The 17,319-nt window shown below is 36.4% G+C and overlaps 1 pseudogene; it reads left to right on the top strand.

Annotated features, from left to right (window-relative positions):
• Positions 1-11,499, top strand: LOC147552141 (cysteine-rich receptor-like protein kinase 10; annotated as a pseudogene).
• Positions 11,500-17,319: the final 5,820 nt, after the last annotated feature.

Raw genomic sequence — 17,319 nt, 5'->3', positions numbered from 1 at the left:
ATGGAGATATCTATTAAGATATGTGTCCTGGTACTTATAAAAGATGATGCTGGTGAAAAGAATGGTTTGTTTAGGGTTCGTTTTTGCAGTCAGGCAATTTAATAGAGGCATGAAGAAGATAACCAAATTCACATGGACCTGATGTGTAAATAGCTTACCCATGTGGTGGCTCCTGCTAATGAGTTTGAGCTGGTAAAAAACAAAGAAAGAAAAGAAAGTGGGACCGCCACTTTTAATAGATTAAATGGGTTTCCAACTTGAGTTTTCAATTTTGGTTGTTTGGGATGTGGGTCCCATGAGATACTTAATAGTTTGATCAACTGATTTGATAACTACACAAGGGATTTTTTTTTGGATTCATTAGAATCTAGAAATCCATGAGGAGTTGGATTAGGATGAAAAATCTTGCCGTAAAAGAAACTGGTTTGAAACCCTAATACCCTATCTATATATATAACAGTAGCCATATTGAACGGAGAGGAGAGAGAGGCAACTAAGAAAACAGAGAGAAAGTAATTTTTACTTTCTTAGAGATAAAGTGAAGAGGACTGCAAGTACAACTTTGGAAGTGGACGGAGATCAACACCGAAACGTCATATGGGTGAAATCTTATTCTTTTTCTTTAATTTAACTACTTTCATCGTTGTAATGGAGTGCTAAACTCTTCACCTAGAGTGAAAGATGAAGCCACAAATATGAATAAAATTGTGTTTAGTCTCAATGATTCTCTTGATTGTGTTTTGCTATAAGAAAATATTAAACTCTTTTTAGTTTTTCTTTTGATGTATTTTTCATTATCTATTCTTCCGATTTGATATATCATATTTAGGTTTGAATCTTTAATGATTTATGCTTATTAGTTGATAGATAATAGTTGAGTCATCATTGTTTCGCTAAATTGAGTTTAAACTTTTATATGATTATGTGCTTTTGAAACTACATATTATCCGATATTTGAATGCAAGTGGTATATAAAATATTGAGTTATAAAATAGATAGAGAATTATGAATGGTTAGATATTACTTTTATGAATATTTATGGTGGATTCCAAACTCTAGGTTTTTTTTCATTGATTTTCTCTCAATCATTTATTATTTTCGATAGTTATTTAATTTTATCATCAAAACTGAATCTCAAAGTTACTTATTCACTAGTTTAGGATTAAAAATAGGTTCAACTTGTCTTCGTGGGATCGACCCGTACTTGCTAGGTCTACACTACATAGACCCGTGCACTTGCGGATTTATTATAAAATCGGATTTATTTCAGCCTATTATTTAGGTTAGTATAAATACGCATCACTCTCTAATAATAATCAACTCCCCTTAATTTTTAAATTATGGAAACTTTATGCTATAAAAAAGTGAAGGCATTATAGCATCTCTAGTGCAAGACTCGAATTTCAAAACTTAGAGTACCACATAAGATTTTTGAGAGTTTATCTTTAAAAACCGCCTCTAATGCAAAACTCAACACATGACTGTAGGTCTGGTGTCAAACTTTAATCAAAGTCCTCTTGTACAAACGAGGTAAAACAAATTTTTACATGCGAATAATAAACTCAAAATTTGTAATAACTTTCCCATTTAAACTTATATGAAATATTTGATTTATACTCAATGAATAATGTAGCCCTATCATGGACTCAACATTCATATTAAAATTAGAGTTCTGACTTGGTCTTTTTACAGAATTAAAAGTTTAAGTTTAGAGATATAGATTAAATACAGAGAAAGATGCTCATATATAGATCTCTTATATAGATGTGAATTAGTATCAAATTGATATGTGAATATGAAGTTTAACAAAAGACAAACTACTGCAAAAAAGAAAGTTATGGCAACAGTAGTCTGTCTAGTTTACATGATTAATGATAGCTTCATCTCACTTATTTTGCTCTTCAATAAAGATCGCTCATCCGATGGTTGGGAAGTTAAGAACGGGTCCGTCCTTTTCATTAACGATGAGTATAACGCGGTTGCAACAATGGTCCTTTGGGTTAGGCTCAGCCAGTGTCGTTACCACCACAGTTACATCTGGACGGTCTTTATGAATCACATCTATTGCTTCATGTAGTTTTTTTCCCAACAACTCCATCCAAATCAACTTACCTACAAAATAATATTTTAAAGATTACCCATTTTAGCATATAATGACAGAATGATATGACATACTTACAGAGGACTAAAGAACACATACCTTGACATGGAGGGCCCTTGATGCACTCGAAAGTCATTATTGATGTTCTAGGTCTTGTTCTACTAGTATGAGAATGTTGGTATCTTGAAGATGGATGTCATTATTTATACATATTTTTTTGGCATACCATCATTAAATTATAAGATCTATAATCAGATTATGAAAATATTAGAAGTTAGATTTAGTAAATCTAATCACTTATGACTAAAATCAGTGAGATTTTTGTTTCCATAATATGGTTTTGAAGATCACCATAATTAAATTATAAGATCTATATATAATCAGATTTTGAAATTATTAGAAGTTAGATTTAGTAAAATATAATCACTTATGACTAAAATCAATGAGATTTTTGTTTCCATAATATGGTTTTGAAGATCAAAACAGGAGCCGCGAAATTGAAAAAACAAAATACTCCCTCCGTCTCATATTCATAGTCCATTATCGAAATTCACCCGATTTATTTTCGTTTTGTGTGTTCCCATATTGTCCTTATTAAATAAGAATGTTAGCATTTATTGTAATTCAATCTAGTGAATTTTATTGGACAAAAGTAGTGCGTGCATCATCTTTCCTAATAAATGTACTTGATATTGATAGAATTAATGAGGGGTATATTTGCCAAAATGTCGGATATTATAGGCTATATATGGTATGGGACTTTCATTTTGAGACAACTCAAAAAGGAATAATGGACTTTCATTTTGAGACGGAGGGAGTAATAGTTAAAGCCAGCGGCTAGGACGCGACCGACTCTGCCCTACCAGACGCGTCTGGACACACCTAAGGCATCTCGGACTTGGAGTCTAAGATGACCTAGGATACGAAAGTCTCGGTCTAGGACCGAGACCTCGACCATGCTCCCAAACGCGTCTAGGACGCGTCTAGTGCGTCCCAGCTTCTCGGACTTCATGTTCGAAAAGGCTAAAACTCGGACAGACACGTCTGGCCTAGGGCCAAGACGCGTCCAGACCTATGGACCTGACACGTTTGGAACGTGTCGTCTTGGTTCGGCCAGTGTTGGGCCATTGTCGGAGACTTGTCTTGGGGTAACTCGGGCTAGTCAAAGGGCATGTTGACCAAGTTTGACTTGGATCTTTCGAGTATGACTCGGACCTTAATCCGAGTGGGAGGTCTTGACTTTTCTTCTTTCGATTTCAACCAAATTTTTTCGAAATTGACCCGGCCATCCGACGGTCCAAACAAAATTTTTCCTTGAATCGATTTCAGAAATCATTAAGGAAGAAACGCAACATGTCATTAGTCCATATTTTACGAAAATAGACTTAGAAGCTCGTTAAGACATACAGATGTCACAATTTTCCACAAATAGCTATATAGAAGATATCAAACCTAGAAACGAATCTAGGATACATACTTTATCTTATGAATGTCATATCTCTGTATGTATGTATATGTATGTCAAACCCTAAGGAGAAACCCTAATTTCCCTTAAAAGGGTGTTTAAGGAAATTAGGGATATTATCTTTTCTGAGGGTCTTTAGGAATCCTTGTTTGTGTGAAACTCTTATTAGGAATTCTTTATATAAGGACCAGTCAGGGTTCAGAAAAGGTGTGGAATTTTCTCAAAGAAATCATCTCTCTCATACATCTTAAGAGAGAAGATTAAAGAGAAAAAACTCTCATTCAATCAAGCTAGTCAAGAAGAAAAGTTCTTCTCAACCTTCCATTAAGTCCTAGCAAACATTAAGGAAGGGAGATCAAGTTAACCTACTCGGTGTCTCAAGTAGAGGGGCGATAATTGGAGCTCTTGATCTTCACACACGATTGAAAATGTTCGACGGAAAAATTGCGTTTAAGGTTAGTTTTTCCCGATTCTAGTTCTTATTAGTTCTTGCATATGATCCTGGTTAACTAGGGTTAAACATTAGATGTTTAAGATCCCGCTTACAACATTAATTAGAGTCTTAGAGACATACAAAATTCAACAGTTGGCAGAGGTGATTACTGAGGCAGTGATGGTATGCGAAGCACGACTCCGAGGAAGAGCTGGAATGAGGAGTAAAGCTTATGTCGGTTATTAGTGTTAGCATATCCATGTGTATTTCAGATTTAAAAACAGAGAGTCAGTATGGCGGTGGGTTAGGGTTTTAGTGACTATATAAACTAAAACCATGGGAAATATCTGTGTCAAATTCTCACGAATCTCTTGTGTAGCTTGTTTGCTTATCATAGTGGAAAACACCGCGTCGTTGTTGCCGTGGAGTAGGTCTCACCAACCGAACCACGTAAATCTCTTGTGTTTTGTGTGATTGTTCTTTATTTTTTATTGCTTTTCTTGAATTACTTGTTTTTGTCATAACAAATATTGTCCCCGCTTTTACCACCTCACAAATGTACGAGATTTTGTTATTGGCGAAGGCACCATGAGCCCACCTAAAAGGCCTCGGTACTTACTAAGTTTGAGCACACACCTATATCCCAGTCTCTGCACACTCTTGCGAGCGATGTGAGATATTACAATCCCCTACCCTCGGCTAAGAGCCATCATCAGCTCTTATATCACTTTTTAACGCCCCAAGCCTTAGCAGTTATCGATATTGTCCCCTCTTTTGCCACCTCACATAGGTACGAGGTTTTGTTCTTGGTGAATGCACTACGAGCCCACCCAAAAGGCCTTGCTACTTACTAAGCTTGAGCGACACCTATAGCCCAGTATCAGGCCTTTTCGGTGGGCTCTGATACCACTTTGTAACGCCCCGAACCTTAGCAATTATCGATATTGTCCCCGCTTTTGCCACCTCACATAGGTACGGAATTTTGTTCTTGGCGAAGACACCATGAGCCCACGCAAAAGGCCTCGGTACTTACTAAGCTTGAGCGCACACCTAAAACCCAGTCTCTAGACACTCACGCGAGCGATGAAGAGAGAATGGTGAAAGTATATGCTAAGTACTATGTCGCCACATCAGGCGGAGGGTCTGGGGAGGGACCTAATGGAGGGATGAAAAGAAATTTGGTCTTTTCCTGAAATAACAAACTACACATGGTAGCGCAATTAAGAAACAAGAAAAGAAAAAAACTAAGGATTTGGTAAGATTTTGAAGAAAATCAAACTGAAAAATGAAAGGAAGAAGGAAAAGGAGAACAAAAAGAAGTCAAAGGTGCACTGATTAGAGCATCACCAAACGTTAGAGCTCTATATTGGCATAATCTCTATATTTTTACTCCTTAAACAGAGTTTCACTCGATACGCAAAACACTATTCAAGTCTCTGTATTGACAACTTTGTTATTTTATTAGTTTTAAATCTATAACTTATTATTTTTATTTATTATAACTTCTAAAATTTGATAAATTACATATAATTAATATAGATTATATATAAAACCACTAGGGTCCCGTGCCCTAGGACACGGACACTTGTGTCAATCAAATGTTACGAAATTTATTGTTATATTTTATTGAGAAAGAGAGATTTTTATTAGTTATTATTTTCTTGTGTTATTTTTTTTCTTTTCTCTTAAGTTAGTAATTATTTTATTGAGAGAGAGATTTTAATTTCTTTTTTTTGACTCTTGAAATTTATTTAGTTACTTTTTTTTTCTTAAATTAGTTATTTTATTTCTAGGAAGGAAACGATTATTGTTTTTTAAATAAGTAACTTTATTTCTACGAAGGACTATATTCTAACTTTTGAGAAGGGCTTCTAGACAATATCCTTTATCAAAAAAGGATGTTTGTCCCAGTCATCGTTTTCCTTCTGTTTTATTATATAGACGAGGGTATATCCCGTGCCCTAAGGCACAGACACTTGTAATCAATCAAATGTTACGAAATTTATCGTTATATTTTATTGAGAGAGAGAGATTTTTATTAGTTATTATATTTTTGTATTATTTTTTTGTTAATTTTCTCTTAAATTAGTCATTATTTTATTGAGCGAGATATTTTAATTTCTTTTTTTAACCCTTGAAATTTATTTTGTTTCTTTTTTTCTTAAATTAAAATTTTTATTTCTAAAAAGGAAAATATTATTGTTTTTTAAATACTCCAGGTAACTTTATTTCTACGAAGGACTATATTTAAATTTTGAGAAGGGCTTCTAGACAATATCTATATAATAAAACAGAAGGGAAAACGATGACTGGGACAAACATCCTTATTTAATTATGCATATTGTCTAGAAGCCCTTCTCAAATTTCAAAATATAGTCCTTCTTAGAAATAAAGTTACCTATTTAAAAAACAATAATCGTTTCCTTCTTAGAAATAAAATAACTAATTTAAGAAAAAAAGAAACAAAATAAATTTCAATCATAATTTAGTAATAAAATTCTTTTTAATTTTTATGTTAGCCCCTCGATCTTTATTTCCTCTCTCTTTCTCATTAAATAGATTCCTTTATTAACAGTAAAATCTAGATACCATTTAGATCTTCCCCATTTATACCCCTACTCCAACTCTAAAGAGTAGATATATAGGTCCGGACAAATTTTATTATGTAGATTATAAACAGATAAATCACATCATGAATTCGAGTGGAAATATATTTTGTATTAACAATGAGTAAATCTTCTGCTAATAAATTACTTTAGGCAAGAACAAGATCTACCATTGTAATTGATTTAACTTTCATCTATCATCTTCAATTTTCACGTTAATATATGAGCGATTTTTTGTTAACGTTGCTATCTTACAAGAATCTTCAGAGAATATGAAAGTTGAAAGCTACAAATATTAGGGAGACAGCAAGAATTCGATAATTTTGTGACAATATTTTCAAATGGTTGACTTTGTACTTTTCTTTCGTTTTAAGTGTCTAATAGTAATACAAAGTTTTATTTTTGAGTTTGTATACACTGTACGACGCCAAATTTCTCTTAGAAGGATTTAAATTTATTCTTCTGGTTAGGAATAAAATATTTATCCTTCTAGCTTACTATCCTTTACATTTTTTATTTTCTAGATTTATATAAAATGTCTTTAGATTATGGTGCTACTACATATGATTGAGGCAAACACATATAAACATTTCCTTTTTAATGTTTATTTCGTATGTAATATTTTATTATTTGTATGCAATTAATTAGATTTTTCTAAATTTTGAATTTTTAGTTCTTTCTTATGTTCTAGGAATTTCGGAAATGTTTTTTTTGTTTCGTTTAATGTAATATTTTTATATGATAATTTTAATTCATACAATGTGATATCTACTAAAGAAAGTGAAACAGTGAATGACATCTTCTTTATCATACTGAAAAACTCGCTTCATTTTAGAACGTATTATATCTCAATACTTAAATAAGTCAATTTTTTTTTGTGTATGTTCATCGAATATATATTTTCAAACGCAACAGATGTTCCATGAGAACCCCGTGCCGGAGGCACGGGCCATACTCTAGTATGTTTTATTTAAGGTTATGTTTCTAAAACTTTAATCTTATATTATCAATTTAACTATGTTATGTTTTATATTATTTAAGTAGTTGTAGTGTTTATGATTGATAAACTCAAAGTATTATAAAATTTTATTAACGATTGTTATGTTACTTCATACTAAAATAACTTTTGTAAAACAAAACACAAAATATTTTGTTTGAACCCGACCCGACCAGACCCCACTCATGTTATATTAAACGGGGCGGGACGGGGCGGTAATGGTTTAGCAATTTTTAATTGTTGCGGGTATGGTAATTGAATATCTGCCCCGATTAATTATTGGAACGGTAATGGTAAAACCCGTTTGCTAACGGGACGGAGTTGGGAAGAGGATGAACCGTCCCAAACCCGCCCCGTTGACATCCCTACTCAAAACCAGAAACTGAGAAAAGAATACTGAAGTGGGAATTCAAGCACAAATACTGATTCTTAGGGGTTTAAGTTATTTAGGGTTTTGGAAAATGGAAGATGGTTGACTTTGTACTTTTCTTTCGTTTTAAGTGTCTAATAGTAATACAAAGTTTTATTTTTGAGTTTGTATACACTGTACGACGCCAAATTTCTCTTAGAAGGATTTAAATTTATTCTTCTGGTTAGGAATAAAATATTTATCCTTCTAGCTTACTATCCTTTACATTTTTTATTTTCTAGATTTATATAAAATGTCTTTAGATTATGGTGCTACTACATATTGTTTCGTAACTATTCTCGTAGAAAAATGATAAAATTTCTACGAGACGATATGGTCTTACTTATTATCTAATTTTGTATTTTGTTAAGTATTTTATTTTTATTATTAAAATTTCAATTATGGTAGTTTATAGATATATAATTAATTGAACAATATTACGGAGCATTAGTTTATCAGAATACAAAAATAGTAGGACGTAAGTGTCAATTTATAAAACATATTAAGGACTCAACTATAAATTTTATGGGAATCAAGGACGTAAGTGTCAATTTATAATCTAGAGATGTGAATAGTGAGGCTTTAAATGTGAAAGGTCACTATTCACAAATCTCTACATTATAGAGTAATAGAGCTTCCTTTGGAGCTTGAAAAATTCTACATATAAAGATTTAGATAGTGGTGGCCAACGGGCCGTGCCGTGCCCAAACCACAAAGGTCTAGGCACAGAAACGGCCCATGGGAACGGCCCGGCCGTTTCTGTGGCCGTTCCGTGGCGTTCCCGTAGTCGTTCCCGTGGCCGTTCCATGGCGTTCCCGTGGCTCCGACCCATTCATAAATATTTTTTACTTGTAAAAAAAAGTAATAAAAGAAATATTACATTTTTTTTTCAAGTAAAAAATTGTGATGTACAAAAACTTTAGAGTCTATATCATATCTTTGTTTATTTTATTGGAAAAGAGTTGTACAAAGACTCTCCACATTTACTTTATATTTTGTGGTTTAGGTGTGGGACTATCTTTACCACTTTATTTGTTTATTTTTTTGAAAATAAGTTTTAGTTTGTTTCAACAAAAAAAAAATCTAAGTAAAAAAAAAAAAGTAAAACCTCTTTTGTACTACACCAATTACTAATAAATAGGGTGGGAGTGTACAACACCCTAAAAAGAGAGTGTTGTACACCCTAAGTAACTTTTTAAAATTAAAAAAATTAAAAGTGTTTTGAAGATGTTAGTACACCCTAGGTAATGCTTAAAAATTCAAATAACTAAATTGGGCCGTTGCTAGCGTGTCGTTGTTGCCGTTTCTGTTCCGTGCCCACGGGTCGTGCCGTGTACGATCCGTTCCGTGTCGTTCCTGCGTGTTTAATGGGCCGTGTTTAACGGGTCTGGGGCTCTAAAATCCTAGCCCCGACACGGCACGCCACACCCGTGACGGGTCGACACGGCACGAAACGAACCGTTCCGTTCCGTTCCGTGTCCTCAAATAAACGGGCCGTGCCGGTCCGTTTCCGTGTTGGCACGGCCCGTTGGCCACCACTAGATTTAGAGCACTTTTGGAGATGCTCTTAGTGAGGTAGTGCGCTTACAACAAATTTTAGTTTTGGTGGGTCGCTTATAGAAAAACCCACTTTAGATGTGGGTGATAACAATGCCTATAGATTCTTACCAGCTTTAGAAATAAATTTTGTTTAACTATGACTTGAAATAGTCACACTCTTAACTTTGACTCAAAATATTGGACCAACCAACTTCTGGAGAGAAGATAAAATGAAGGGACCAACCATTTAGTTATGCAGTATTGAGTTCAACTATATGAGTTGCTTATAAGATTGGGTTCTTACTCACGCAGCAAACGGAACGAACAAGTCGAAGCTTGCTATTTACATAGTTGTTCCTTCGGTAATTGCAGTATTAGCTACCTTAGCCTTTTGGTGCTTCTGTTTTCGAAGAAAGAAGGCGAAAAAGAAGTTTCATGGTAAGTAGCTTAAAATGTAGAATGAAATAGTTCGTCATTTTGACTTCATCCTTCTTATTGTTATTTTGGTGAAGGTGACGACGAAATTCTAAGTGGAGAATCTTTGCAGTTCAACTTTAAGACAAGAAGAACTGCCACAGATGACTTCTCTGAAGCTAATTTGCTTGGGGAAAGTGGATTTGGTTCTGTTTACAAGGTTGCAAGATGAAGAAACTTCAATTTTTCTTTATCTAGTATTTGGAGTTGGTCTTCGTGTTTGACCATTTTCGTTTCTCTTGATGTCCTCAGGGTAAACTTTTAGGTGGGCAAGAGATAGCTGTGAAGAGGCTTTCTCCACATTCAGGTCAAGGTGGAAAAGAATTTAAGAATGAAGTGATTTTAGTAGCTAAACTTCAACATAGGAATCTTGCAAGGCTTCTAGGTTTTTGTTTGGAGGAAGATGAAAGACTACTCATATATATTTATATTCGGTTTGACAACTATTCTCTCTCTTCTCTATATTTCTAGAACTTATATCATAATTTCATAACAAACTTTAAGCAATTTACTTTCATAGAGTTTTATAATAAAATTGGTGTACAAATTTCTAGATCCGGTTAAGCGAACGTACCTGGATTGGGAGAGACGATACAAGATTATTGAAGGGATTGCTAGAGGTCTTGTGTATCTTCAAGAGGATTCTAGACTTAAGATTATTCATCGAGATCTCAAAGCAAGCAACATATTGTTAGATGAACATATGGTTGCCAGAATATGGGATTTTGGCATGGCTAGGCTTTTTGTGGTGGACCAAACACAAGCTAATACAAGTAAAATTGTGGGAACATAGTAAGCATTCAAATCATACACTCAATTTTTATAGCAATGTTCCGAGAAATTTCGAAATACTAAACGCGTTGGTTCATTTGGTATTCGTTTCTAGTGGATATATGGCTCCAGAGTATGCAATGCACGGACAATTCTCTGTAAAATGCACTGACAATTCTCTGTAAAATCAGATGTTTTTAGTGGGTATTCGTTTCTTAGTGGTCAAAAGAACACATCATTCTATCAGTCTAAAGTTGCTCAAGATCTTCTAGGACATGTGAGTATAACCAGTTTCTTACTTCTTTTCTCCTTCATTAGATGAAATCACTATTCCAACAAAAAAATTATTTTGTTTTCTACAGGCATGGGGAAATTGGAAGAATGGAAAAGCTCTAGATGTGTTAGATCCAAGTTTGAGGGAAAATTGTTCCAGAAGTGAAGTTATGAGATGCATCCACATTGCACTATTATGTGTTCAAGAAGATATATCTGATAGGCCTACAATGGCATCGGTCGTTCTGATGCTCAATAGCTACTCTTTAACTCTCCAGTTACCTTCACTGCCTGCATTTTTTGTGCACAGTAAAAAGAAACCCCTGTTCAATTTGACCGAGAGTGAAGAACAAGCGATCGTGGCGGATAGATCGACAAATGCATCATGGACAGTCAATGAAGTATCCATCACTGAACTTTATCCTCGATGATAGATGCTTTTTAGTCCAGATTGATCTATCCGAGTCCGTGAAGGACTATGGGTACCCATAACCTGGCTTGGGTTAACCAGGCCGGCAGGACAGGTAATTAATATTTTAGACAAGGGCAAGGACCCCTCACCAAGTGACCATACTGTTTATCCCGATTGTCCTTACCTGACGGACACCTGCTTCGTACCCAACGAATTACTTGTGTTTAATTTTCTCGATTTCATAGATGAAATCTCTCACATTGTATTTCCGATCTTAAAATCCAAATCTGGTAATTATATAATCCAAATATTTCCAACTCCATCTTTTTTGGGTCTTATGTACTGTTAATAAAGTTAAGAGTTTATTAATTGGGGTTTCATTCTAAACTTTTAATTATTACACTCTACCTGTACTCGACCGAGACCCAATGTGGGATTATCCCAACAATCTCCCCCTGACTCGTTGGCTCTTAGCTTCAATAGTTATTGGGTCGAGACGTGTTATACCTGGGCTCTGATACATATGCATTAGGTATTAAACACGTACGTGTTATACCTAGCCGAGACGTAGTTTGAGTACTTGAATATGACTGCAACCTTAACCGTATGAAAAACTATTGCAGGCGGGAAGAAGTTGGAAAAATGATAAAACTTTAGTGTAGATCTAAATTTTAAAGAAATGGTTAGGAAAGTGACAAGATGCATCCACATTGCACTATTATGTGTTCAAGATAATATGTCGAATATGTAGAAGTGTTGGTCAAGGTGCCCTAATCAGGGCTAACTGATTCCATTATATAGATAAAGTTTACAAAAGTGAAATGACTAAAGGACCCTTAAGAAAGTTTAAAAAGAACAAATACACGTATACACTTATATCCCCCCTCAAGCTGAACGCCGGTGACAAAGTGAAAGCTTGTTCTTCAACATGAGAAATCTTGTGGTAGAGAGACCTTTTGTAAACATGTCAGCAACATTGTCTTCTCCACTGATATAATGTACCCTTAATCTTCCATTAGTAACCTGTTCTCGGACAAAGTGAAAATCAATCGCAGCATGCTTTGTCCGAGAATGAAGGACTGGGTTAACAGCAAGGTATGTGGCGCTGATGTTATCACAGAAGATGACCGGAGGTGCCTCTAGTGGAAATCCAAGTTCGAAGAAGAGATTCTTTATCCAGGTGACGTCAGCTGTAGTGTGGGCCACGACCCTGAACTCAGCCTCAGTGGAGGAACGAGACACAGTTGGCTGAGTTTTAGATGTCCAACTAATAACATTGGGACCCATCATAACACATAAGCCTGACGTGGATCTCCTATCATCAGGAGACCCTGCCCAGTCAGCATCGGAGTAAACTCGAAGTTGTAATGACGACGATCGGCGAAGTGTAAGACCATCGGAAATGGTACCTTTCGGATAACGAAGAATCCTTTTCGCCGCCATTAAATGAACATTAGTCGGAGCTTTCATGAATTTTGACACCTGATTGACGGAGTATGTGATATCTGGTCGAGTAAGATTCAGATATTGTAGGGGCTCCGACGAGACTTCTGTAAGTTGTAGGATCAGGGATTGGATCACCATCATTGGAAGATAATTTGGAGCCTGATTTCGCCGGTGTTGATGTTGGTTTGGAATCACGAAGACCAAAACGACAAAGAAGATCATGAATATACTTCTTCTGAGTGATAACAATCGAATTCGAGGAACGATGAACCTCCATGCCTAAAAAATACGTCAACTTCCCCAAATCAGTGAGCTTAAAACGTTGATGGAGATGAGAGATAATATGATCGACCTCCAAATCTGAGAACCCTGTCACCAAAATATCATTAACATACAACAGAATAACTATGAATGAGTTAGAATTTCTCTGATAATACATTGAGGGATCAGAGATAGACTGTCGAAACCCCAAATTAAGTAAAGATGATGTAAATTTGGAGTGCCATGCCCTCGGGGCCTGTTTCAGACCATAAATCGCCTTCTTCAATCGACAAACATGAGTTGGATGATCTTGATTTTGAAACCCCTGTGGTTGTGTCATAAACACCTCTTCTTTCAAATCCCCATTTAGAAACGCATTCTTTACATCTAGTTGTCTCACAGGCCAGTCATTGTTAACAGCTAGAGTAAGAACGCTTCGTATAGTTGCTGGACGAACCACTGGACTGAATGTCTCACTATAATCAAGTCCCTGTTGTTGATGAAAACCACGAGCTACCAATCTCGCTTTAAACCTTTCAATGTTACCATCCGATCTTTGTTTCACTTTGTAAATCCATTTATTATCAATAATATTCATGTGAGGTTGAGGAGGAACTAGCTCCCAAGTTTTATTTTAATGAAGAGCAGAAATCTCTTCTACCATGGCTCGTTTCCAGTGAGAATATTTAGAAGCTTCATGATAGGAAGATGGTTCAGTGAAATTAGGGTTTTCGAATTAGGAAAGAAGAGAAGGAGGTAAGCTGTGTGAGGAGGTGAACAAGATCTTTGGCTTACGTGTGCCATCACGACTTCTAGTGACCATTGGATGTCGTGATGGAGCTGCCACCTGTGACGTGGGACCAGTGATAGTGGGTACAGTAGGGACAAAATTAGTGGGTGACAGAGACTCAACCTGATTCATAGTAGTGGGGTTATCTGCCGTGACGACGTTAGGAAGCCGTTGAGATGTGGCAGGCCGAGAGACAGATGTTGGTGCAGAACGAGCATGAGGTACAGCTGTAGAGAGAGGAAGGAGAGAAGACACAGCTGGTGAAGGTTGGACCACAGGTGTAGTGGTATGTTGTTGAGGATGGACAGGTGGTGGATTATCCACATTTGGTGAAACAGAGGGAACAAAAGTACCTCTTCGTACAGAAGAGGAAAGAGGACAAACAGTCCAAGAGAGAGAAGTTGCAGAGGTCGGTAATGGAGGATGGGAACCCAAAGAGGAAGAAGAAGGAGTAGTTCGAAGGGGAAAAACTTCCTCATCAAACAGTACATTGCGAGAGATATAGACACGAGACGAATTATCTTCAAGACATCGATATCCTTTGTGATCAGAACTATAACCTATAAAAATACAGGGTTTAGTTTTAGGTTGAAGTTTAGAGGTGTTGTAGGGAACTAGGAGAGGATAACACCTACAACCAAATGTTCTTAAATCAGAATAATTAGGGTTTCGAAGATAAAGTTTTTGAAAAGGAGAAGAACCATGAAGGATAGGGGTGGGTAGACGATTTATAGTGTAAATTGCAGAGTTAAAAGCTTCTGGCCAGAGAGTGATGGGAGCAGAGGATTGAGAGAGAAGAGTCAGAGATGTTTCAACGAGATGTCGTATTTTCCTCTCAGCAACACCGTTCTGTTGTGGTGTGTGAGGACAGGAACGACGGTGAATGATGCCGGAATCAGTGAAAAATTGGGAAAGTTGATGATTAACAAATTCTCCTCCTCCATCCGATTGAAAAATCTTTATTTTATTTTGAAATTGATTCTCAACCAAAATTTTAAAATCTTTTATAATTTTAGTAACTTCTGATTTTTGGTGTAGGAAGTATATCCATGTGAATCGAGTGAAATCATCGATCAACAAGAGCACATATCTGAATCCAGAGGAAGAAACAACCGGTGATGGACCCTATAAGTCAGCATGGATCAAATCTAACGGAAATTTCGAATGATGAATAACAGAAGAAAAGGGTAAAGTATGATGCTTAGCCGAAACACAATTTTCACATAAATTGTTGTTGATTACAGAGGTAGTTACTGGTAATTGAAACTTAGACATAATAAATTTAAAATTTCGAATATGTGGATGAGCAAGTCTCTTGTGCCAGATTTCAGGGCTGGTACGAGATCCTTTTGACGCCACTTTGGTAAAGAAAGCTGAAGACGAAACAGAAGCAGAGGCAGGAAGAAGGCGAAAAAGGCCATCAGAGATCGTTCCGGCGAGTAGGGTCTTCCCTGTGGGAATTTCCTTAACAAAGAAACCAGAGCGATGGAAAAGAATGAAACAGTTAATATCTCGAAGAAGTTGAGAGATGGATATGAGATTTTTTTTTAAATCAGGAACATGTAGAACATTTTTAAGTAAGAAGTGATGAAAAGGTAGAAGAACATTACCAGTACCAGCTACAGAGGAGGTCTGACCATTTCCCACCATGACTTGATCAGGAACAGATGTATCAGCACGAGAAACAACAGAGGCTGAATCAGAGGCAATGTGATTGCTAGCTCCTGAATCCATGTACCAATGTGGATCAGGATGAAAATTATCAAGACCAAGAGTAGCAAATGATTGTGCTAATTCAGAGGATCGAGTGATTTGAAAGCATTGACGAGCTGTGTGACCAGGTCGACCACAATATTGGCAAATAATCCTTTCTGGAGGTGGTCCAAGAACAGAGGAGTAAGGTCGAGGAGAAGAACCCCTTCCTCCATTTCGGTAAGACCCTCTTCCTCCACCTCTATTGTAAGACCTTCCCCTGTTGGGTCGATATTGAGTGAAAGAAGGTCGTGAGGGAGAAGGAGATTGAGTGAGAAGAACAGTGGGTGGAGGAGTTGGGGTTTGAAGTAACTCAATACGAAACTCTTGGGTTAAGAGAAGAGAGTAAAGTTCATCATAGGTAGGAGGAATGAGTCGAGTGGTAACAGAGGTCACAAAAGACTCAAACTCAGGTCCTAGACCAGAGAGCACAATGAGAACAAGTTCTTGGTCTGAAACAGAGTGACCAACAGAGGCTAGAGAGTCAGATAAGTTTTTGATTCGAAGAAGATAATCAGTGATGCTTTGTGAACCCTTTTTGCAGGTTTGAAGTTGAAGCTTGAGATTCATCAACCTAGCAGAGTTGAGTGAGGAGAAATTTCTTTCAAGAGCTTCCCAGACAGCTTGAGAGGTTGTTAATCCAAGAACCTGAGCTAAAACTGGCTCAGTAAGAGTGGCATTGATCCAGGAGAGTAACATTTGATCAATGCGATGCCAGTAGCAGAAATCAGGATTAGGAGTTGGAGTGGAAGAGGAAGGATTGGGAAGAAACTCAAGAGGAGCAGGACAAGAACCTGTAACATATTTGTATAAGTCTTGACTGTGCAAGATAGGTAGCATTTGACTACGCCAAAGAAGGTAATTAGTTCGATCAAGTTTGATCGAAATAAGATTGGAAATGTTAGTGAGGGAGGGAAAGGAGAAAGAAGAGGGTGGGTTTTCAGTAGAGAAAGCAGTAGGAGGAGAAGAAATCTGCTGGGTAGAATCGGCCATTGAAGAAAGAAAGAAGAAGAAGAAGCACTGAAAACAAGAATATTTTTAGTCGGCTCTTGATACCATGTAGAAGTGTTGGTCAAGGTACCCTAATCAGGGCTAACTGATTCCATTATATAGATAAAGTTTACAAAAGTGAAATGACTAAAGGACCCTTAAGAAAGTTTAAAAAGAACAAATACACGTATACACTTATAGAATAGACCTACAATGGCGTGTCATTTGGATGCTTAATAGCTACTCTTTCACTCTTTTGTTACCTTCACCACCTGCATTTTTTGTGCACAATAAAAATCATCCCCCTTACGAATCGATAAAGAATGGGGCATCGATCACAAATCGACACAGAATGAGGCATCGATCACAGAACCGTACCCACATTAATGATGGAGGTTCTTTAGTCTAAAGTAGCAGTACACGGTTTTCGACTTAAAATTTAGAAGGCTTGAAGCTTGACTGGTAAAAAACAGAGGCATAAATTCGGGCTATATAAGATAAAGAGGGTATTACAACGACATCACTGCAGTACAGTCTAACCACTGCCCAATCCTCCAAATCTATGCACTTCTCAGCATATGTCAAGGTTTAGCCGGTGAA

Source organism: Eschscholzia californica, unplaced genomic scaffold, assembly GCF_041429995.1.
Source record: "Eschscholzia californica isolate CP2 unplaced genomic scaffold, dmEscCali1.0.p SCAF_3, whole genome shotgun sequence".
Classification (NCBI taxonomy): Eukaryota; Viridiplantae; Streptophyta; class Magnoliopsida; order Ranunculales; family Papaveraceae; genus Eschscholzia; species Eschscholzia californica.
This window is presented reverse-complemented; position numbering and strand designations above follow the sequence as displayed.